The sequence below is a fragment of the Haliotis rufescens genome, unplaced genomic scaffold (genome assembly GCF_023055435.1).
Source record: "Haliotis rufescens isolate VD_foot unplaced genomic scaffold, xgHalRufe1.0.p SCAF_4, whole genome shotgun sequence".
NCBI lineage: Eukaryota > Metazoa > Mollusca > Gastropoda > Lepetellida > Haliotidae > Haliotis > Haliotis rufescens.
This window is the reverse complement of record NW_025964112.1, coordinates 43,842,517-43,866,282: the sequence shown is the minus strand read 5'-3', so window position 1 is coordinate 43,866,282 and position 23,766 is coordinate 43,842,517. Positions and strand designations below refer to the sequence as shown.

Genomic DNA, 23,766 nt, shown 5'->3' with positions numbered 1-23,766 from the left:
TAGGTTTGACTGTGTTTGACAGATACGAACATTGTAGTTAACCGATCTTCATTTATGTCAGTTTACCAGCACAGTGTTCTAGGTTTGCCTGTGTTTGACAGATACGGACATTGTGGCCAACCGATCTTCATTTAGGTCAGTTTACCAGCACAGTGTTCTAGGTTTGCCTGTGTTTGACAGATACGGACATTATGGCCAACCGATCTTCATTTATGTCAGTTTACCAGCACGGTGTTCTAGGTTTGACTGTGTTTGATCCAAACCTACCTCCTGCAAGACTGGCTGGTACATGAAATGAATCTGTATGTGTTTGCACATCTTTTTGCCATATACACACTTTGAGTGAGTGAGTTTGGTTGAATGCCACTTTTAACAGTATTTCAGTCATGTCATGGATGGTCAACTTGATGTGGGAGGAATGCCCGAAGTGATGAGGTCTTTCATCACATTTACTTCCTTGTGAAACCCATGAGAATGGTGCTGACAAACCTAGAAACATTCTCTGGATTCAAACTATGTTATGTATGTTTGTTGTTAAACGCCGCACTCAGCAATATTCCACCTATATGACAGCAGTCTGTAAGTAATCTAGTCTGGACCAGACAATCCAGTGATTGACATCATGTACATTGATCCACGCAATTTGGACACGATGACATGCATCAACCAAGTCAGTGAGCCTGACCATCCGATCCCGTTAGTAGCCTCTTATGACAAGCATAGTCACCTTTTATGGCAAGCATTGGTTGCTGAAGATCTATTCCACCCGGATCTTCTTGGGTCTCAAACTAAGATCATAGGTTCCTGGTACGCCTAAGGGACACAACTCTACAGAAGAAACACAACACAAGCAAACCCCGATATGGCTAAATCAAAACGCCCACTGTAGAACCCTTGATATGGCCAAGCATACACTAACAACCTTATCGAATGGATATAATTTCTTCTGCAAAAAGTCATTATCTTTGACGAGTTTTTTCAAATTTGGAAAACAAAAAGTCTTCAGCTACACAAAACACCTGTACATCTGTGATGATAATGATCCCAGGAATGCCCGCTATTCTTGTCTGCTGAAGTGTCCAGATTGGAGTGATACCTATACATGCTTATTGCACTTATTTACATGCATTATTATCTGCCAACACCTGGTTGTCTTACGATTGGTGAATCCCAACACTCGTGTTACTTTATCGCTTGCATGCCGATATGTGGGCATGTTGATCAATGCAATGTGGACGTGAGCATGCTTTCAACATGGATATCGCCTTCCTCAGCCGGGCCCACCAACTCAAGCTGATAAATTAATCAAATTAGGGCATTTAATACAGTTCGCCAACATACTTCAGGTGTGTTCTGTTGTTTTGGGAAGATTTGGGATTATTTGTGTGAGAATGGTTTTTCACTGCTGTCAGCAATATTCAAGCAATATCACGGCGTGGGATAACAGAAATGGGCTTGACTCATTGTACCCATGTGGGGAATCAAACCTGGGTCATCAGCATGACGAGCAAACACTTTAACCACCAGGCTACCCCACTGCCTCTCTGATTATTTGAGATTGTGTGGGGAGGGAGTGGCTAGAGGTCTGACTCCAGTCTCAACATATCACAGTCTTAACTACATGAAAGAATTAATTCACTGATGAGTTGAGTGAGTAGTTGAGTTGAGGTGAGGTGAGGTGAAGTGATGTGAGGTGAGGTGAGTTGATGTGCATGAAGGTGAAGTGAGGTGAGGTTTAACGTCACTTTCAACTGTAAAGGGACACAACTCTTCTTAGTTGAGCACCTGAGACCTCAACAGTAGGCTTACAATGTGGCCAGCAACAGCACACTGTTTATGTTGCCTGACCAAAAGCCACCACTAGTTCCTGCATGGGAACATCAATTTGTATCAAAGCAGGAATCTCATATTATTTTACTCTTACAATGTATTTTCATGTTAACAAATAAATGGCCATTCATTAATTTCTAATATAAATTTAAATTATAAAAGAGGTATTATACAACCTATGATTTATTTTGAGAAACAGATGTTGGGAGCTGTCGGTGACAGTTTGTGATTTTCTTATATTATCTACCAGGCTCACAGGGAAATAACACTATTACTACATAGACTAACAGCATCCTGACCAGCTTATTACACCCCTATTATGCTCTGAAGTTGTTAAAAGCAGGTTGATGAAGAGGAGTCATCTTGTCTATGTTGGTAACACCTATAACACTTCTACTTCCACAGCAATTACTTCTCTGGCTGAGACAACTACCATGTGCAACATATACTACTCAAAAGAACTTAAAGACCACACAATTTTTTTCACATTACTTAAGTTAATCTGTCACAGTGTTAGTCTAAACCAGCAGTCTAACCTACATTTCATCTGGGTTAAAAGATACAGGTTAACAGTTTTAACATCTATGATTTCTTGAGTGAGTAAGTTTAGTTTAACCGTGCTTTGAACTGTATTCCAGTTACATCATGGCGTGTCAGCTTAAAGAGGGAGGAAAGCCTGAAGTGATAGATTCTCACACCTGTACCACTTTGGTGAAACTCCGAAATGTCGACTTTACAATAAATACAAAAGTTGTTATCCATACATTGTGTGTACTTTGTCATCCACCAACTTCTAAGTGAGTGAGTGAGTGAGTTTGGTTTTACGCCGCTTTTAGCAATATTCCAGCAATATCACGGCGGGGGACACCAGAAATGGGCTTCACACATTGTACCCATGTCAGGAATCGAACCCGGGTCTTCGGCGTGACGAGCGAACGCTTTAACCACTAGGCTACCCGACCGCCCCCCAACTTCTAAGAAATGCTTATCAAACAATGTAAACCAGTGTAGATTGCTGGGGACGTATTCCAAACCATCATCTGCTCTGGGCGGTGTACATTACTGAAGCATTCAGAAGCTTATCCTTGTTTAAAACAAACTGGATGTGGGAGTCTCTGGAGTCCTTTCTCCTATTGTCCTGGCAGATTAAAACACCAATGACACTTCTAATCAACGTATTTACTTCCAGAGTGAAAGCACTTAAACGACTGGTTGTGTCTTGAGACACCGAATCGAAACAAGTACGGATCACACTGTCACTGAATCCAATTGAATTATTCCACAACTATTAAGCAGATACATGTTGCACTACTCAAACAGTGTGGTCTGATATCTGTGGGAGAGGAAGCCTGGGTTTGTTTGTTTGTTTGTTTGTTTGTTTGTTTGTTTGTTGTTTAACGCCACACTCAGCAATATTTTAGCTATATGACGGCTGTCTGAAAATAATCGAGTCTGGACCAAACAATCCAGTGATTGACATCATGAGCATCGATCCATGCAATTGGGATACAATGACATGCATCAATCAAGTCTGCAAGCCTGACCACCCGTTCCCGTTAGTCGCCTCTTACACCAAGCATAGTCGCCTTTTATGGCAAGCATGGGTTGCTGAAGACCCATACTACCCCGGATCTTCACGGGTCAGAAGCCTGGGTAAGCACATTGAGACATGTTCCCAAGGATGGATAATTAGAGAATAACCTACAAGCAATGACGAATTACAGATTATCTGTCCTGATTGAATTAAAGCGGTTGCAAGAAGTAATCTTTCAATTTCCTGATCTAAAAGTGGTGATATCAGCTCATTTGGAACGACATCACATAAAATAGCCATGACATCATGATAAAAGGATGATGTCATATTTGCGACAATGTGTAATCAGTCACAACAGAACAGCTTCAGTCCTACGAAAAAAAATCAGGTGTTCTTTATCGTCTTTTGAGTTGTACACAAGTAACAAAAATAAGTTACATAATAAGTATACAAAATCACCAAATGAATGACAATTTAACAAAAACACTTGCAGATAAACGTACTAAAAAAACACCATAATAAAAAACCTTGTTTCCTACCTAAGGAAGGAACGTCATGTATAAGAATGATACAGAAGCATGAGCATAGGTGGATCCTGGGAGGAGAAGGGGGGTGTCCAGGGGGTAAAGGGGGTCCGGACCCCCCCACCCCCACCCCCACCCCGAAATCCAAATGCAGTACATTGTAGGCAGAGAGGATTTTGATAATTTGAACCCCTCTCTATTTAAAAAAGCTGGATCCGCCGTTGCATAAGAACATATAAAAAAATGCCTACCACACTGTATCTGTTCTTCCTACACTATCTAAGCAGCACCCTATGTGCTGTCAGTCCCGATACCTCCCGACACAGGCTGCCTGCTACACACACATCTTACCTGGTCCACTACGCGGACTTCCTCCACCAAGGAAGTGGCTGGCTCAGTCAGCTGTGTGCCTGCTATTCAGCTGCTACAGGATCTACCGCTAGCTACGAGGATCTGTCACTGAACTCTCCTTCCATTCATGACTTGCTGAGGGCCTACAGGGGAGCCAGATATCCCATGAACATAATTTTGATTGGATAAGTTATCTATTTTGCTGCTTTCACAAGCTTGCATTTATTGTGTGGAGATCAAATTCTCTGTGCATTCAAACGTTTCCTTATGCTACAGAGGAGAGATAAAAATTTAACTGTTTTTATATTTGACAGGGCAGAAAATTAAATTAATTTGACTCCATTTATCTGATTTTCATTTGTTTTGCCCACCCTAACAATTTATTGATTTTTCTGTAAAAGCACGAAGTGTATTAAGTACAACCTGTATTTCATCTGGGATTAAAAATACAGGACAACAGTTTTAACGTCTATGATTTCTTGAGTGAGTGAGTCGGGTTTGACGCCATTTTGAACTGTATTCCAGTTATATGACGCGTTACTGCTTAATGTGGGAGGAAAGCCCGAAGTGATGCAGGTCTCAGACGTTTATCACTTCTATGAAACCCACAAGCATGGATATGGTGCTTATTGACCTAGATGTAATAGGATATTTATTCTCCCTGTATATCTTTTCCAGGGGAAGTAATATCCTTGGTAAAAACTTCCAGTGGAAATGTTTGCCAAGGATATTATTTCCGCAGCAAGTATCCTACCAACACTGGAATATTTTCCCATATGAATATTTGTTCCTCTGGAAACCTTTTGACCCGGAAACATTAATTGTTTCCAATTGAACTGGAATACTGTACAAAGCGTGTTTAAAACAAACTCACTCACTCACCTATCATCATGAATTGTTGCTTATACTATCAAAACCCAGCCTGCCTGGCCTAGATTCGATAGGCCTATCACTGATCTAACTATCTCAATCTCAAATATTGCTGACGAAAGTAAAATACAACATTCATTCAGTCAACACATAAACAAGGGTTTGTTTCTATGCCGACAACCTTCAGCCAAATATAAGCTGCAACACATGTTTTGCCTCCATATGCTAAAAACATAAAAAATATCTTTATTGCCGCCCAAAACATGTTGATCACCTTGAGAGCATATGTGTTTGAAGTCTAATTACAGCTCTACAATGCAGCAGAAAAACAGCAGTATTTGACCACTACACTCATGTGTACCTCTCAAGAAAGGAGGTTGTTAAAGGGCCACTCTGCTCCATAATCCGGTTGAGGTTTACATGTAGATATCAATGACTTGTGTCAAACTGAGGTGAGGTGAAATGGGGATTAATGTCATGCGTCAGTGTGTACTAGTCCGGACTAATGCTGACTTTATAGTGCCAGCCCACTGAGATACCATGCCACAGTTTAACATGGATACCCACAGTATACTGACTCTCAGATGACCAGCCATTTCATCCTCCTTAATGCCGAGCACCAGGCAGGGTAACAACAATTACCATCTTTTAACATCTTTTGGAATGATGCATCCGAGGATCAATCATTGACGTTCCGCTCTAGACCACGTCAAAATGTGACAGTGTGGGGTAATCAACTGCTTGATCGATATACGTCATAAAAGCTCACAAAGTGGTTTTAAATGACTTAAATCAATTTTCTTGGCTGCCAATTGTGACTAACCTTGCCCCAAGGCTGTATAAAGAAAAAAAATGCCATCAAACCCACTTTTATAGGAACAAAATATGTTGATTTGTTTTCAAATATTTCAACCTGAGGGATGCAACTGTGCACAGCAAATTGCAGTGTTCCAGACAACTGCATCACCTGTGCCCCTAGTCAAAGATTTACAGTTTTCAGAACAGGTCTAAGAAAATTCAATTTAAAGGTAATGTGATCTAAAATCTGGTAGTGTGTTTCACAGTTCTTGAACCCTATCGTCTTCAGGTTCAGAAAGAATCTACTATCACCCTCGGCACCCTTTCAGTTTATATGGAGCTGTTTTATTCTATCAACTTATCGATTTTCAGAGACTAATCTGACAATTACATTCACACTTAATTTACAAAACCTTTCCACAAACTAATTTTGGTAAACTCACTTGTCTAACACAGACAGTATCAGACTAAACCTTGCTACAAGAATATGGAGTGGTTGATTGAATATGAAAAATTCAGAAAAGAAAATCTTACAAAACTGGATCAAATTCTGTCAATATATTTGTCTGGGTTTGTATCCAGAATCTGATCAATGATCATGTGACCTCTGACCTCTTCACAACTGACCAATTAATTGCCCACAAGTGTGCCTATCCCAAAACTACAAAGAGGTTGGTGAGCTTTGACTTTCAGTGATGTTCTATATTAACATTGACATATAACAGTCCCAGCACTTAATTAGTTTCAGTCTAGCAATTACTAAGGGAGATAACTGGAGACAATCGAGTGGGACTGTCGAGAGATTCACTGAAATGCCTGGCAGGCTTGGTGGAACCGTTTTGAAAAATAACACTACAATGTTGTGGGAAAAGGTCACAACAAAAGTATTACATTAGACTGTCATTAGATATGATAATGTTTTTCAATTTGATAAACTAATTTGGCGTCATGGAGCTTGATGAAAAACAAGTAGACAAGTATCTGAGGAAGGTAACCTCACACATTTCCCATTTAGATTAAAAATCCGATACAAAACATTAAAAAAACTGCCATGTAATTTTAGCCAGAAATATTATAGACTATCAAGGAGGGGTGGATGAAAAGTTCTGAGCTTAACAATGATGTTCTGCATTGATGGAATTCCCGGTTTTTCAACGTTCACCCACTTCTGCCAATGATGCTCGAGCTCACAAAGCTTCCTCCTGGTGGTGTAAAAAGGCCTCCACATGATGTCATTATCATTTGCATAATGCTTGCGATAAATGTTTTTCCCTTAGTTGGTACAAGAGAAAAAGGCCTCCACACCAGAAATGATGTCATTATCATTTGCATAATGCTTGCAATAAATGTTTTTCTTCAGTCAGGACAAGGGTTGAAAATCTGACAAATATAGAAGATGTTCCACGAACCTCAGTCATGCACTGCAGACATGGCGTCAAAACATGCACTGCAGACATGGCATCAAAACATGTACTGCAGACATGGCGTCAATACATGCACTGCAGACATGGCGTCAAAACATGCACTGCAGACATGGCATCAAAACATGCACTGCAGACATGGCGTCAAACATGCACTGCAGACATGGCGTCAAAACATGCACTGCAGACATGGCGTCATGACACGTGAACACTTGACCCACTGAGCTACTCCACTGTGCCAACAAGCCTAGACTAACCTTGACTATATCATAACTAGCCAACCTTCAGCATTGGTCTAACAGGATCTGGTTAACAGACTTTTGCTATTTTCTATCCTTCTCAAGATGGGTAAGGTGAAGAGATGATTAATCAAAGTAACTAACATCAGTTGCATCTCACATATTCACAACAAATCTCCAAACCTTGGTCTATTTGTTGGTGCTGTCACCCCATTTCCGTATCTGGCAGTGAGGTTGTGATAAAGCCACTTATCACACAGTCAAACATTGTTTATCCAACAATTATCATTCCCAGTCAAATCACCAGGGTTACAAGATTCCAGATAATCATGTATAAATGTTCCGGACAATAATTCTTTGGTGAGATGGATTTGGGACAAATATGGTCCCAAATCGATTTCACTGTATTAATAATTACAAATGTACATCACTTGGGGAAAACGCCTCCTTTTCTAAGTTCAAATATAAGCTCAAAATGGCAAGGACTATAAATCCTTAATGCGTATAGTCATGGGAAATGCACTGTAGAATAAATCTGATTATAAAACAATTTTTCAATTTTTCTTATGAGGTATTTGACAAATATATCTGACAGCAGGCTTAGAAAATTGTTTTCCAAGAACCTTATTTCACTCGTCCTCAAAAATTGTTGCTAGTCCTGCTGGGACTAGACAAAAGTGTTAACTATGTTTACTTTTCTGTTAGTTAGAGGTTTAATCAGTTCCAGTTTGTAGCAAACTTGAATCAATGAGAACTGGTTCAGACTTATAGCCCTTAAATGCTACCAGTCAATGAGGACTATGAACATTGGATTCTTGCTTGTCCTCAGCACCTTGTCCTCTAGCTGGTGGACAAGCATGAAATTGGAAGGGTGTGACAGTTTCACATAAAACATTCCTTTGTCAAACCTCAATGTCATGAGCAACCACTGCTTATCAAGACTTATCTTCTGGGATGAAAGTGCAGTGTGTCCATTATTTCTGGGCCTGCATCAGCATCACTGAGGATTTACTTGTGAAATAGGATCACGGAGACTTGTTAACAAAGATTCTGATGCCCCAAGTCACCTCCGAGTGACATGCATCCCCAGTAATTCCCTTGATGCTTTCTAGTACAGCCTGACGAGCAATGAATCAACTTCACCAAAAAGATCCACAAGGGAAATGTCTCTTGCAAGAAATATTAAAAAAAACAATGTACTCTACTCAGAACAAGTACCATGAGGTTTTTTATTCGCCATAAACCTCTTCAAGAACATAATAAGGATAAACTCCATTTGATATAATGCTTCTTCAATAACATTTTTATATTAAAGCCTAGCTGAAATACATCTTTGGTTATTGTTACAGGTCACTGCTGTTTTCTCTTCTTCAAGGGCAGACAACTCTTAACACACATCAATGACTTGGTTACATGTAATAAGTCAGACATTTTGTTTTCACAGGGCTCCAGAGTAGCCCTTCTTCAGTGTATTCTTCAGAGTACTGAATGGAATCTTATGGGTTAAATTTTTATTTCACTTTTGCAGAGTCCATTGTCTCTGTCTCATATAAACAGGTCATTAAATAATACCATATGTCTATTGTATAATCCGCATCCCCTCAGTATTTGTTTTGGGGGGGAGGGGGGGAATGAATATAATGAGCTGAATTATTTTACATCGTATCCCTTAAAAAAAGTCTGCAAAGTCAGCATAACGAACAGGTGATAACAAACTTGGTCAATGCAAATTTGAAACTTGAGAAAAAATATCACTCGACAAGATGATTAACCATTTAAATTGCATTTCCAGTTCTACTGGGCAATGTTTTATATGCAGTAATTAAGATTATTGTGTTTATTTTCTTGTATACTAAGCCAGAAACAGCAATCAGCAACACCAACTTTTTCTTACAATCTACCGGTGATAACCCAATAACATAACTTTGCATCGTGCATATTTTCATCCGTACATACATTGATACAGCCTTTATCTGGAGCCCTGTTTCGGTTTATTGACTTTGACATGAAAAATTTGGTTGGTGGATTAAAAAACCCAGATAGCAAATACATTGTACAGGATTTTTTTAAACATCTTAAAGTCTTATTTGGATTGACAAGGTGATCAAAAATATATAAAAAAAACTATTTATCATTGGAAAAAAATTCTATATTAGTCTGGATTATATATATTGTCAAAGCGATCTAAAAAAGAAAAAGAAACGGTTTAAAAAAAACCTTGTCTTTCAGATTTTTCTTCTTCTCAATTTTCTATTTGTAAGGTCAGCAGATCTGTCGACCAAGCAAAGAAAAAGTAAGGCATGTGAACCTAACATCAGTTGCAAATACTTTGGATCAAACTAAATAATGTATATTTTTTCTTTACTGAAATGCTAATAATGAAGCCATTTGTGTTAATGGACATGTCTGTGTCTACATATTTTAAGGAATGGTGTGACATAACAGACCTACACAACAGACTAGACTAAGAAGAGCAAAAGAAAATCAATACAAGTATATGATTGTTCACAAATAGAAAAACTTCTTTCATACGGAACTTCCATAGCTGTGTAAATCGCTTGTCCCCACCTGTCTTTCAGCATGTGATATAAATTCAATATGTTTAAGCATTTTTTTTCACAAACATTAATTACCGTATTCTACATATTAAGCGCCCAGGGTGCTCTCAAAATTAGAAAAAGGGGGCTCTTATTAGAATATTATTTTGGCAAAAAGCAACAGAGTTGAAAGATCGTAAATTTTGTGGTTTATGCTGACAGCCTGAAATGCTTATATACGACAAATATATTTTTCCAGAATTTAATTACCCATGATTAAGGATGCATATAACACATATATTATACACAAATAAATAAGTCTTGTGTACATTGATCAATTGGAAGGGGTGCTAATTGGGATTGTTCACTAGCCAATATATTAGCAAATATCGTTCTGGGCGCTTATTACGTCAAATATGGTATTTAGACAGAAAATACCAGCATGAAGACAGCAAAAGAATACAGAGTGGGCCCACTGAGAGAGTTAGGGTGGAAGGACAAGTGTTTTAGGAGATAGCCCCAATCTGTACCGAGAGGCCCTGTCATGTTATCACCCCATCCAGCACACACTGCAACAGATCTACGCATGGTATTTGTTTAGACTGGAAAATAAAAATATCACCCATCCAGCAACACTGAAACAATTTCCAGAACAAACAGATACACATATCAGGTCAAATGGAAAAATATTTTTGTAGGTGTTAAAATTGATCTCATCTGACCAGCTGCCTGGACTGGTAAAAGAGGCATATACTAGTTAAGTAATAAGCTCTTGTGGGAAGCCGGGAACACCAGACATTGTTTATTGTCGTCTTTGTCCTTGATAAAAGTCCCAGCTCATCAACTCTCCAAATGACTTTCAACTCAAGACTCACTATTGAGCAATACCCAAATAGATGGTCTGCAGATCTTCAGGGCAATGATAAACGAGAGAGTGAGTTGTTTTTAAACCTCTATGAACATTATTTCAGTTCTATCAGGTTCTAGAGGAAGGTTCAAAGTGATGTACGTTGTAGATTTTTAACACTTTGCCGCAACAGTATGTTGCTGACCAACCAAGGACCTTTCAGGGTGAATCTGGTATTCGGACCCATGATCAGCCAATCCTGGCATGGGCAAGGGGGACAATTCCGCACAGCAATAGCCAACTGATTGGATGAGGACAAACATGTAAGTGAACGTTGTTGTATACCACAGAACAATATTCCAGCTATATCAATGCAGGCTGTCTGAAAATAAAATCAGAATCCATGCCAGCAGGACATACAAAGTCAGCAAAGTCTCAGGTTCTGATGACCTGATCTTAAATAGCTGCCTCTTGTGTCCAACAATGGGATACTGGAGACTAATTCTAACGTGGGTCTCCTTGCTCCACTGAAGACTTGGTACAACATAACACATTCAGTGTAGAAATGTCATCCTGTGTTATTTGAGGTCTGGGTATTGGTGGAAATGATTCTGTCATCATACCAGATGGTCTTCAATAATTGAAGATGAATGTTCAAGAAGAATCACTTTAAATCAATTCAAATGAATTATTTTCAAAAAGAACATATTGAAAAACCTTTCAAAATGGAACAAATTCTAGATATAACTAACAAACTTGGCCAAGTCCTCAAAGTTTGTTACAAACTGTCATACAGTAAACTATGTTTATAACGGAAACACTGATAATGAGTGAGTGAGTATGGTTTTACGCCGCTTTTAGCAATATTCAAGCAATATCACGGCGGGGGACACCAGAAATGGGCTTCACACATTGTACCAATGTCGGGAATCGAACCCGGGTCTTCGGCATGGTGAGCGAACGCTTTAACCACTAGGCTACCCGACCGCCCCCACTGATAATGAACTGGCAGATATATGTAGCTTATTTTTTGGTCCCGGACATTTGTCTATATATATTGTGTATATGCTTATTATAACGAACTACGGGTATAACAAACTAAAATTAGTTGTCCATTTGAGTTTGTTATAACCGTAGCTTACTGTACAATGAATGGCATCAGTCAGTGTGAGAAGCTTTCAATGTACTTGCATGAACCTATGTCTCAGCACCATGTACGGTAGATATGATTGTAAAACTAGTGCTTCAGACAAGTGGTAGTGATAGACGGTGGTATATATGACAGCCTTCACACTAATTCCCCAACAAATGTTTTCACTGGTGTATCAAATTCAATTTTGTACACCCTCACAAGCTTATTGGGTACGTTCATTCAACCACGGGGTCCATAAACCTTCACAATAATCCCATTACTGGCAGGCTCACTCTGCACAAACATCACCAGACCTCCTCAACATCCTCCAAACATGAAACCAATCCTGTGTCAGAGCGACACCAACTCACACAGACACTTCCATTTGGTCTGGACCCTGACACCGTGTTTTTGTAAACTGGCCCACATTGGTTCACACACTGAACCAAACTTTAAAACAGTGCTGATAATCTAAACTGTTGAAATAAACCTATCAATTTCTCTCTGACACCCAGTACATCCCTGAAGGGCCTGGCCATTGTCTCCGGAAAGTTTTTAATGCACTGAACACTTTCTTATCTCAGTTTCTTCCTACAAATAACCATCATGGTTGCAGTTATATCTGCTAACATTCTCTTGGGGCATTTTTATCGACTGAGCTATTTAACATGTCAAATACATTGGAATAAACATCCACCCAAACTCAATTTCTCTAGGTATTTATTAGATCATCTGTGGGCGCTACTTTTATACTCTTTGAGTGCTCAAAGAGACACTACGGGCTTAAAGGGACACTGAAGGATTAAAGGGACACAAGACTGAAGGAGAACTAAAGGCCTTGAAAAGACACTGGACTAAAGTCGGGACTAGAGTGCTTAAAGAGACACTTCGGGCTTAATGGGACACGAAGGATTAAAGGGACACAAGACTGAAGAAGAACTAAAGGCCTTGAAAAGACACTGGACTAAAGAGGAACTAGAGTGCTTAAAGAGACACTACGGGCTTAATGGGACACGAAATGATTAAAGGGACACAAGACTGAAGGAGAACTAAAGGCCTTGAAAAGACACTAGACTAAAGAGGAACTAGAGTGCTTAAAGAGACACTTCGGGCTTAATGGGACACTAAAGGATTTTGGGGACACAAGACTGAAGAAGAACTAAAGGCCTTGAAAAGACACTAGACTAAAGAGGAACTAGAGTGCTTAAAGAGACACTTCGGGCTTAATGGGACACTAAAGGATTTTGGGGACACAAGACTGAAGAAGAACTAAAGGCCTTTAAAAGACACTAGACTAAAGAGGAACTAGAGTGCTTAAAGAGACACTACGGGCTTAATGGGACACGAAAGGATTAAAGGGACACAAGACTGAAGGAGAACTAAAGGCCTTGAAAAGACAATAGACTAAAGAGGAACTAGAGTGCTTAAAGAGACACATATACTTTAATTCAATGCAATAAAATCATCATTAATTACAATATCTAGAACTGGAGTTAAAATAGCCAAGAGACAGTGGACTGTAGTCCCTCCTTAGTATCATCCTACCTAAAAGTGAGTAGGGTTAGTCTTGACCTTGTCGCTAGTTGTGGAAAGAATTAACCGTGCACATCGCACCTAAGTGTGAGGTGAGTTGACCATGCACTTGCACCTAAGTGTGAGGCAAGTTAAACGTGCACATTACACCTAAGTGTGAGGTAAGTTGGCCGTGCACATTGCACCTAAGTGGGAGGCAAGTTAAACGTGCACATTACACCAAAGTGTGAGGTGAGTTGACCATGCACATCGCACCTAGGTGTGAGGCAAGTTGACCGTGCACATCCACCTAGGTGTGAGGCAAGTTGACCGTGCACATCGCACCTAGGTGTGAGGCAAGTTAAAATGCACATTACACCAAAGTGTGAGGCAAGTTGACCATGCACATAGTGCCTAGGTGTGAGGACGGTTGGCCGTGCACATTGCACCTAGGTGTGAGGACGGTTGGCCGTGCACATTGCACCTAAGTGGGAGGACGGTTGGCCATGCACATTGCACCTAAGTGGGAGGACGGTTGGCCGTGCATATTGCACCTAAGTGTGAGGCAAGTTGACCATGCACATCCCACCTAGGTGTGAGGACGGTTGGCCATGCACATTGCACCTAAATGGGAAGACGGTTGGCCATGCACATTGCACCTAAGTTGGAGGACGGTTGGCCATACATATTGCACCTAAGTGTGACCACAGTTGGCCATGCACATTGCACCTAAGTGGGAGGACGGTTGGCCGTGCACATGACACCTAAGTGGGAGGATGGTTGGACGTGCACATTGCACCTAAGCGGGAGGACGGTTGGCCGTGCACATTGTACCTAAGTGGGATGACGGTTGGCCATGCACATTGCACCTAAGTGTGAGGACGGTTGGCCGTGCACATTGCACCTAAGTGGGAGGACGGTTGGCCATGCACATTGCACGTAAGTTGGAGGACGGTTGGCCGTGCATATTGCACCTAAGTGTGAGGCAAGTTGACCATGCACATCGCACCTAGGTGTGAGGACGGTTGGCCATGCACATTGCACCTAAGTGGGAAGACGGTTGGCCGTGCACATTGTACCTAAGTGGGATGACGGTTGGCCATGCACATTGCACCTAAGTGTGAGGACGGTTGGCCGTGCACATTGCACCTAAGTGGGAGGACGGTTGGCCATGCACATTGCACGTAAGTTGGAGGACGGTTGGCCATACATATTGCACCTAAGTGTGAGGACAGTTGGCCATGCACATTGCACCTAAGTGGGAGGACGGTTGGCCGTGCACATGACACCTAAGTGGGAGGATGGTTGGACGTGCACATTGCACCTAAGCGGGAGGACGGTTGGCCGTGCACATTGTACCTAAGTGGGATGACGGTTGGCCGTGCACATCGCACCTAAGTGGGAGGACGGTTGGCCATGCATATTGCACCTAAGTGGGAGGATGGTTGGCCATGCATATTGCACCTAAGTGGGAGGACAGTTGGGCATGCACATTGTACCTAAGTGGGAGGACGGTTGGCCGTGCACATGACACCTAAGTGGGAGGATGGTTGGAGGTACACATTGCACCTAAGTGGGAGGACGGTTGGCCGTGCACAATGTACCTCAGTGGGATGACGGTTGACCATCACAAGTCTTTTGGCATACAGTGTAATCGTGGATAGAGGATGACCCACCATCCATCAGCAGCAACAATTATACACAAAGGACACAATGACTGCAACAAGTCTATGCAACTAAAGCTGTGTATTGGATAACATATTGTACTGCAATATCTTGTGATCCAGGTATTGCAATATGTATTGCGATATATTGGGAGCTGATGTGTTCATCCATGCAGATCCTATTTTCTACATACTCTAGTAAATATTATACCTGCTTGGTCAACCCCAAAATGTTGTAGTCATGGATACTGAGGATATACATACGAACGTGAGAGAAAAATCACTTCTGCATTTTCGCCATTTGGTCAATCAAGTTTAAAGGGAAACATCATTTGTGAACGAAACTTGTTACATTTTGTTTACAATATACCAGAGCAGAGAACAAATATTGCAATACATGTCATCTGAAAAGCGTATGGCAGTATTGCAGTATGCAAGCATACTGGTCATACCATGTAGTGTGAGTGAGTGAGTTGGGTTTAACGCCGCTTTTAACAGTATTCCAGTTATATCACGGCGTGTCACCTTGATGTGGGAGGAAAGCCCGAAGTGATGCAGGTCTCAGACGTTTACCACTTCGGTGAAACCCACGAGCACGGGTATGGTGCTGACAAACCTAGAAACATAATTGGGGCGAACCGGGATTCGAACCCACAATCATAGGTTTCTGGCGTGCCCAAGGGACGCAACTCTGCACAGGGAATCGCGGCGCCTTAGACGACTGGGCCACCCGTGCCCCCCCATACCATGCAGGACTGGAAAGCATGGCATTAACCTCATATCATAAAAGCTAGTTATACTCAGTCAATACAAATACAATGATCCTTATTATTTTGATTCAAGCGACAAAGATAATGGCAGTGGTTGTAGTAGGGCTGGGCTGAGTCCAAATTTACTACCCGGGTACCCACCAACCTATTACCGGACCCTACCCGGGTACCCACTGTAGGTCTCAGTGAGATGTCACAAAATGTCCGATTGGGAGCATTTTTAGCATAGCCCTGGCAAAACGTATTTAGATACACGTATTAAACAATCTGGTCCTTCATACACTTGAAGTTGAATTATATTTTTATTCAACCATATGAAAAATCAGAAGAAATGGGTGCATAGTCAGAAAGAAATGCAAACATTAGTGACTTGTAGTGTAACCATAGAGATCTGGATAATTTATTTCATTAAACAATTTTTCATGTGACTAACCACGGGTCCAGGTAGTCCCGAGTTACCCGTCCCAGCCCTTGGTTGTAGGGTAAGTGAGTATGTATGCAGTACATACCTGTCTGTTGGCTGCAGCACTCTACGATTTCCTTTGAAGATGAGAAAACTGGAAATAGAAATAAACATGATCAGCCTTGGATAATTACATTACATATTTTCTTCCTGTGGGGTTAACGTGGTTAACATGGATGCAACATGTCTAATGGAATCAGAGGGGGGTGGAATAACTGGAACGTGAAGTCCCTGAGTGTCTGACTGTTGTTTAACACCTCACTCAACAATATTCAAGCTAAATGACGGCAGCCTGTAAATAATCGAGTCTGACCAGACAAACAAGAGATTGATATTAAGAGTAACGATCGTATCGTCGGAGTGCAACGACACTCAATAAAACAAGTCATCGAGCCTGAACACAGATCCATTGTGTCACATCTTACAACCAGCAATGGCTTCTGGGGACCAATTCAAACCCACATCCTCACAAAGAATCTTCTTATATTGATAATCAGACCAATTATTGTTGAGAGTCAAGAACAATTCAATAGCAAAATTGACCTAATGGTCAAAATGTGCTACTTGGATGATAGTGTATCATTGTGTCCTTATAACAGAATGGATTAATGCTCTTACGATCAACCCCGAGGAGGATCCCGAGAAGATTATTACAGAACAGAAGCTACGCCTAGAATATTACTGGTGTAAAGCAACATTCTCCAATTTATTACCCATAGGGTTAGAAATAACTGTTACATGAAAACACATGTGAACACCAGTGGATGTTTACATCATCAGTCCGCCATTGTCGACGTCATTCAAATCTAATTGTGACGTTAGGTCGGAATGACATCTCACTAGAAACAACATCATGGCTGAAGATTGTATATTTCAGACATGGTGGTTTTCTAAGATGGTGGTGATCAGAACATTTTTCTGAAGGGGAGCTCAAAGGATTAAGAAATAATGGGTAATAAAGAAATTATTACTTGTACATGTGTCCTACAGATATTACGAAATTCATGTAAGATTTCATGGATTACCGGGAAATAAAAGAATTCTGACACTTGTTTTGTAAAAAATAAATGACACACATGCTCATATAATAATCTCTATGTAATTCTCTAATGTAATTACCATGCTCAGCAGCCATATTGATCAACTAATCCCTTTTTTGATTGTTTCCAATTACAAGCAATTATAAGGGACATATTCTGTCATAGAATCCCCATAGATGAAGTTTCGAATGCCAAGTCATCTCTGGGGCAAGAAAATTGTAAATATTTTAAGACTCTAATTATGTCTTAATCTCCATTGAAATAACATCAATGTTTGAACAATTAAGTTTACCTACATATGATTAGGTTAGGAAATTAACCCCAGCAACCCATGTAATTTATAAGACATGACTTCATGTACTGATTGATTGTTTCTTTGTTGTGTAAAGCCGCACTCGGCAATATTCCAGCTGTGTGATGGCTAAATATCATGAAGTCTGGACCAGACAATTTTGTGATCGATATTGCGAGCAACGATCCATGCCGTGGGGGTACGATGACATGCATCCATTAAATCCTGTTACAACCAGCATAGGCTGCTGGGGACCAATTCTAACCTGGAATCCCCACAGAAGACTTCATGAGTAGATCGTTGCTCACAATATCAATCACCAGATTTACTGGTCCAGATTAGATTATTTATAGGCCGCCGACACACAGCTGACATATTTCTTAGTGTTGCAACAGTTCTTCTGAGCTAAGATGTAAATGTTGAGCAATTTCTAACAAAAATATGTTTTGGAAAAATAGGTAAAAAAGGATTTCCTTTTGATTATTTTACTTTATATAACTGAGTACAGGTGAAACCTTTTGCTCAAGTTCCTGATGAATCGAACCAAACATTCTTCCCTAAGAATCAGCACATCAAAATAGCTTGGCTTGATCTTTATAACCCCTCGTGAAAAAAAAGGATCTTTTGTTAAGATTCAGTCTGTAGACATCAGAGAGATGAACTTAAATGATGTACACCTTATTAGTTGCTATGGAAACAAGAGGGGCATGTTATGTCAACTACGTGTAAGTTGTCTGGAGGCTGATGACAATAACGAATGTCTATGTTTATTGATTCCCTGTGTTGACCTTTTGGGAAGGCTTTAAGGAATGAGAGCCTTTCAGTAGGGTTAGAAACTTTGGAGGCGATGCCACTGTAGAAATGTTTCCGTACTGTAAAAGTTCGGCTCCAGACGCTTGTGGTGTTTCTGTAGAAAAGTGTGTGTTTGGTCATTTTTTAACGCCACATTCAGCAGTATTCCAGCAATAACATGCTAGCCTATAAATAGCCAGGTTTTGAGCAGACAAACCAGTGATTGATATTATGCGCAACACCTCAAGCCATAGTGGTGTGATGACATGCCACCAAGCTTGACCACCCAATGCCAGTTAGTCTCCTGGTATGACAACCCCTTTAAGATCTGCGTCGGAATTGGTCTTCAGCAAAGTACACTGTTCATAAGCGGCGACTAACAAGATTGGGTTGATGGGCTTGCTCACTTGGTCAATAATAGTGTGACATGTTGCTGGGGCACAATTCTACCCAGGAATCCTCGCAGGGTTTGGATAGACAGAAAGGCCCTGGGCTTGTGATGTCCCTGTAGAAAAGTTCTTTTTGTTTCTAATAGCCACTGTAAAGAAGTGACTAAAGAAGGCATCAAATTTGTTTCTGTTCATCTAGCAGTAAGTGGGTACCAGGTGGGATGTGAAGGAAAGTAATGGCTCAGACACCAACATTATCCTGCCAAGCACTTAATTATAACCTCAAGTTACAAGAAGTCAGAAGTCAGAAGCAGTGAGTGAGTGAGTGAGTGAGTGAGTGAGTGAGAGTCAACTTAATGCCACTTTAACAATATTACAGCAAGACTTTAATACCCATCATTCGTACTTAAAGGTGGAGTGGGGTAGCCAATTGTGGTTAAGGTGGCTAATAACACTGAAAACCCTGGTTCCCTAACACACATAGGTCAACTGTGTGAAGCCCCTTCTTCAGGCTGTAATAAGGCTAGAGTATTGCTAAAGTCAAACTAAACAGACACCACATACAAGGGCAAAGGCACTGCTCCGCTGGTCCGAGTCAAGTATATTTTCTTTAGGACCAGTAAAATTAAATAAATCGTTGTCCAGCGGTCTAGTGTTATTTTGGGGACAAACAAAGTAATTTAAGTTTGTATGATTTTGAAATCAGCGATAGATCAAGTCTAAACTTTAAGCAGCATTGTTTCTTGTAGAGATCTAACAGGACCAGTAGATTTGTTTTGGACCACTGACAAATTTTGGTCAGTCTCAAGTAGTGCTTGTTTTGGACCACTGACAAATTTTGGTCAGTCTCAAGTAGTGCTTGTTTTGGACCACTGACATATTTTGGTCAGTCTCAAGTACTGCTTGTTTTGGACCACTGACATATTTTGGTCAGTCTCAAGTACTGCTTGTTTTGGACCACTGACATATTTTGGTCAGTCTCAAGTACTGCTTGTTTTGGACCACTGACATATTTTGGTCAGTCTCAAGTAGTGCTTGTTTTGGACCACTGACATATTTTGGTCAGTCTCAAGTACTGCTTGTTTTGGACCACTGACATATTTTGGTCAGTCTCAAGTACTGCTTGTTTTGGACCACTGACATATTTTGGTCAGTCTCAAGTAGTGCTTGTTTTGGACCACTGACATATTTTGGTCAGTCTCAAGTAGTGCTTGTTTTGGACCACTGACATATTTTGGTCAGTCTCAAGTAGTGCTTGTTTTGGACCACTGACATATTTTGGTCAGTCTCAAGTAGTGCTTGTTTTGGACCACTGACATATTTTGGTCAGTCTCAAGTAGTGCTTGTTTTGGACCACTGACATATTTTGGTCAGTCTCAAGTAGTGCTTAAATTACCTAAAATGACTGTGGACAATATCACAGAACAGAAAGTTTCCCACAGAATTCAAAACAGTGAAGCATATTTGTTTGGTGATGTATTGTGAGTTTGATTCAACTTCAAGGTGAGGGTTGAAGAGGACGGACATATACATCCACATGGGGTTACAATGGTAACCAATACAATATCACCATAAAACCATGTCTTTTACCACCTCTTATATATCTCAACTGAAGCCTGACTATTTCAGACATCAAACAGAATTCATCTCTCACCCCTCCACCACATCATATGTTTTCAATACATCACATTTCTTCTCACAGACAACTAATACAAAACACCTCCCCCTGTGCCTCAATCTCACTGTTTTTCCAAAAAGAAACAAATATTGAAAAAACTTAACTTTGCCTTGGATTATACATACACACACAACAACTAAAATACACAGTGGATAACTGAACATCTTGAAAAAAATGAGTTGTGAAAAAAGGAAGAATTGTTAAGCTCCTCCTTTGAGAGAAAAAACAACAGAAAAAATACCATCTCTCCCTAGAATACTAAACGGTTGGCCCCTACACTCCTGCATCACCTGCCTGTCCAACTAACAGATCTGAACAAAGCTGTCATCACTATGACCAAACATACCCCAAAAAACACATCTTTTCTAATTTTTGTCTCGTCAAGACATTCAGCAATATACTTGTTTATTTTGAAAACATGACCCGAGAGATTTGTATCACACAAAGTGATAACATCTTTACCCTAGTGGCAGTTTTTTGCTTAACAACAACACCATCAGCGTGTCGTGGTAACCCAAGTGAAAAATAATCTGGAGGAAATGTGGATATTTTTTACTCATTCTGCAGATGATGGATGATGGGGTTTTACCTCCCACCAGAAGAGTCATCAAAAATCCTGCCACTTCCAACTAAAACTAAAACTAATTAATAGCCGGAAACTATATTGAATGACATACTTGAAATATAACCATCTACTTGGGAAGATCGAAAACCAAGCTGTCAAAACAAGTCATCTGTTAAAAAACCCAAGGTACGTTGGTCCCATGAATGTTGCAATGATACACTTTGTCTAGATATATGTATCTTGATGTATCATTTGTGATATGACAACCACAGGATACAAACTCAAACTTTGTCCTGTGATTAAATGTTTTCCATCATCAAGCGATGGATGTTGCTAAACTTCACCTGATTTGTGACCTGCATGCTGTGGACAGGAACATGTGCCACCACGTTATCAAGTCTGGACCAGACAATTCAGTGATTGACATTATGAGCAACAATCCACGATGTTAGAGTACAAGGACATACTATCAACCAAGTCACGTAGCCTGACCACCTAATCTATTTTGTCTCCTCTTACGACCAGCATTGTTTGCTGGGAATCACTTTTAACCAGAATCCCCATGGAGAGTCAAAACCAAACATTTAGTTTGGGTCAAATAACCTGACAGTGCCTGAGAGCTCTTGAAGGTAGTGTGAATAAGTTGTTTTAAGTTTTACAATTCTCTCAAGTACATATTTCTCCAAAATTAATGTAAACAATATTGAATGAATTTTTGAGTAAAATATATGAAATATGTTACAAACACTAGTCCAGATATACAACAAACATGTTTTTTTTAACCAGATGGTGTAATAATAGGATTAATTGCGGACTGCAGGTCAGATTTGTTGATTGGTATTTCCGTTGTTGCATTTTTTTTCCGAAGTGATGAGCTGGTAGCTGTTTTTTGCGATGTGTCAGAGCAAAGTTTGAGTTTATCAAAACTGTACACAAAGTTTGGGAACCATGTGTTGCTACACGCTATAACCGAGTTAGCGCTATATTGAAGGGCGCCAGAGCGAGGGAACACTGTATACCTGTATTATTGCGCATCAATACAAAATGACATCATGATAGAATACTCATATCAGAGAACAAAGTATCCAGATGCACCAAGCTTTTTGGAGAATGTTTACACTCCTCCTCTTGAATGACGCACTTTTAGCAGAGCCAACTTAGATGACCAAAAACAAAGCTGATAAAACAAGTCTTCTGTTGATAGAGTTGATATACCTCCAACTCTGACTCTTTTGTGAATTTGATGCAGGAGAGGTCCCCGTTGCTGGTTTTTTATTCATTGCAGCATCTATTCTATCTCTGTAAACCATCATCATGGTCCAGTCACAATCTAGTGATTGACAGCATGAGCATCGATATATGCAATTGGGTTATGATGACAACCTTCCCTCACTCAAGCTTAGATGTAGTCTCTAAGGCAATAATTGTTAGTTTAAATCATATTTTCTAGATTATGTCAATAATAAGGACAAGTTGTTCCTATAAGAGACTGTACTGTCCACATATCTAGACTTGCCCAGAATTACCACACATCCATGTACTTATATTTCAGTACAGCCTAGGAGCAAGGCTAACTCAATCTCAGCGAAAGAACTTAATTCTAAAATTGCCAACTGATGAGGGCAAGCGGAATAAAATATATGTATCAAAGGTGTTATTTTTTTCAAATCTACAGAGTGAGTTGATCTTCAGAGTATAAGTCCTACCCTGTCCATCAAATAAACACTGGCACACTGGAGACTGTACTTTAGGCATAATTAAATGTTACGGATGACAACTTCATTATTTACAGTTTCCAATGCTTCAGTGCAGATACCACTCAACTCATCAATTAACATGAAACTGTTATTCCACAGTAGCAGACTGTTGGAAGTCAACACACTGAAGGTCAATATTCTTCACTAACTCCATTAGCAGATGAATCTTTGGTTGTAGTTCGCGAGTTGGATTTTACACCCATTTGAGCAGATTTCAATTGCATGATAACAAGTAAGCTCAAAGTAGGTGGAAGCCCAGAGACAAGCCTTTCCTAGATGTTCACCACTATGCGAAATCAAACACCACGGGTATGGTGTTAAAAAACAAAGATACATTATCCGGAGAATAACTCAGGATTTGTTTGTTTGTTGTGTAACGGCGCACTCAGCAATATTCCAGCTATATGATGGTGGTCTGAAAAATAATTGACCCCCCGATCCCGTTAGTTGCCTCTTACCACAAGCATAGTCGCCTTTTACAATAAGCAAGGGTTACTGAAGACCTGTTCTACCCTGGATCTTCAAGGGTTGAATGGCTAAGGAAATCACTGGTGATTCAGTGCAAGTAGAATCAAATGTCGAAAGTCAACACCTGAGAATAACTTAACACGTGAGTCCTCTCCATTCTTTATGCTAACTCTGACTCTCTTGATGGCAACAGTGCCTGAAGAGCTCACCTCCATATACCTTATTGAAACTGACCAAGCCCCATCCACTCAACCACATAAGCTCAGACACCTCGGGAAAATAGGAGACAACCA

General features: G+C 40.3%; 1 protein-coding gene across 1 annotated transcript in view; it reads right to left on the bottom strand.

Moving 5' to 3' along the window:
* Positions 1–23,766, bottom strand: part of LOC124135912 (protein TANC2-like) — a 366,285-nt gene that overhangs the window by 262,791 nt on the left and 79,728 nt on the right. The window contains exon 3 of the mRNA XM_048381828.1: positions 16,539–16,586. The gene's annotated coding sequence lies outside the window, so the exon portion shown is untranslated. The remainder of the gene's footprint in view (positions 1–16,538; positions 16,587–23,766) is intronic.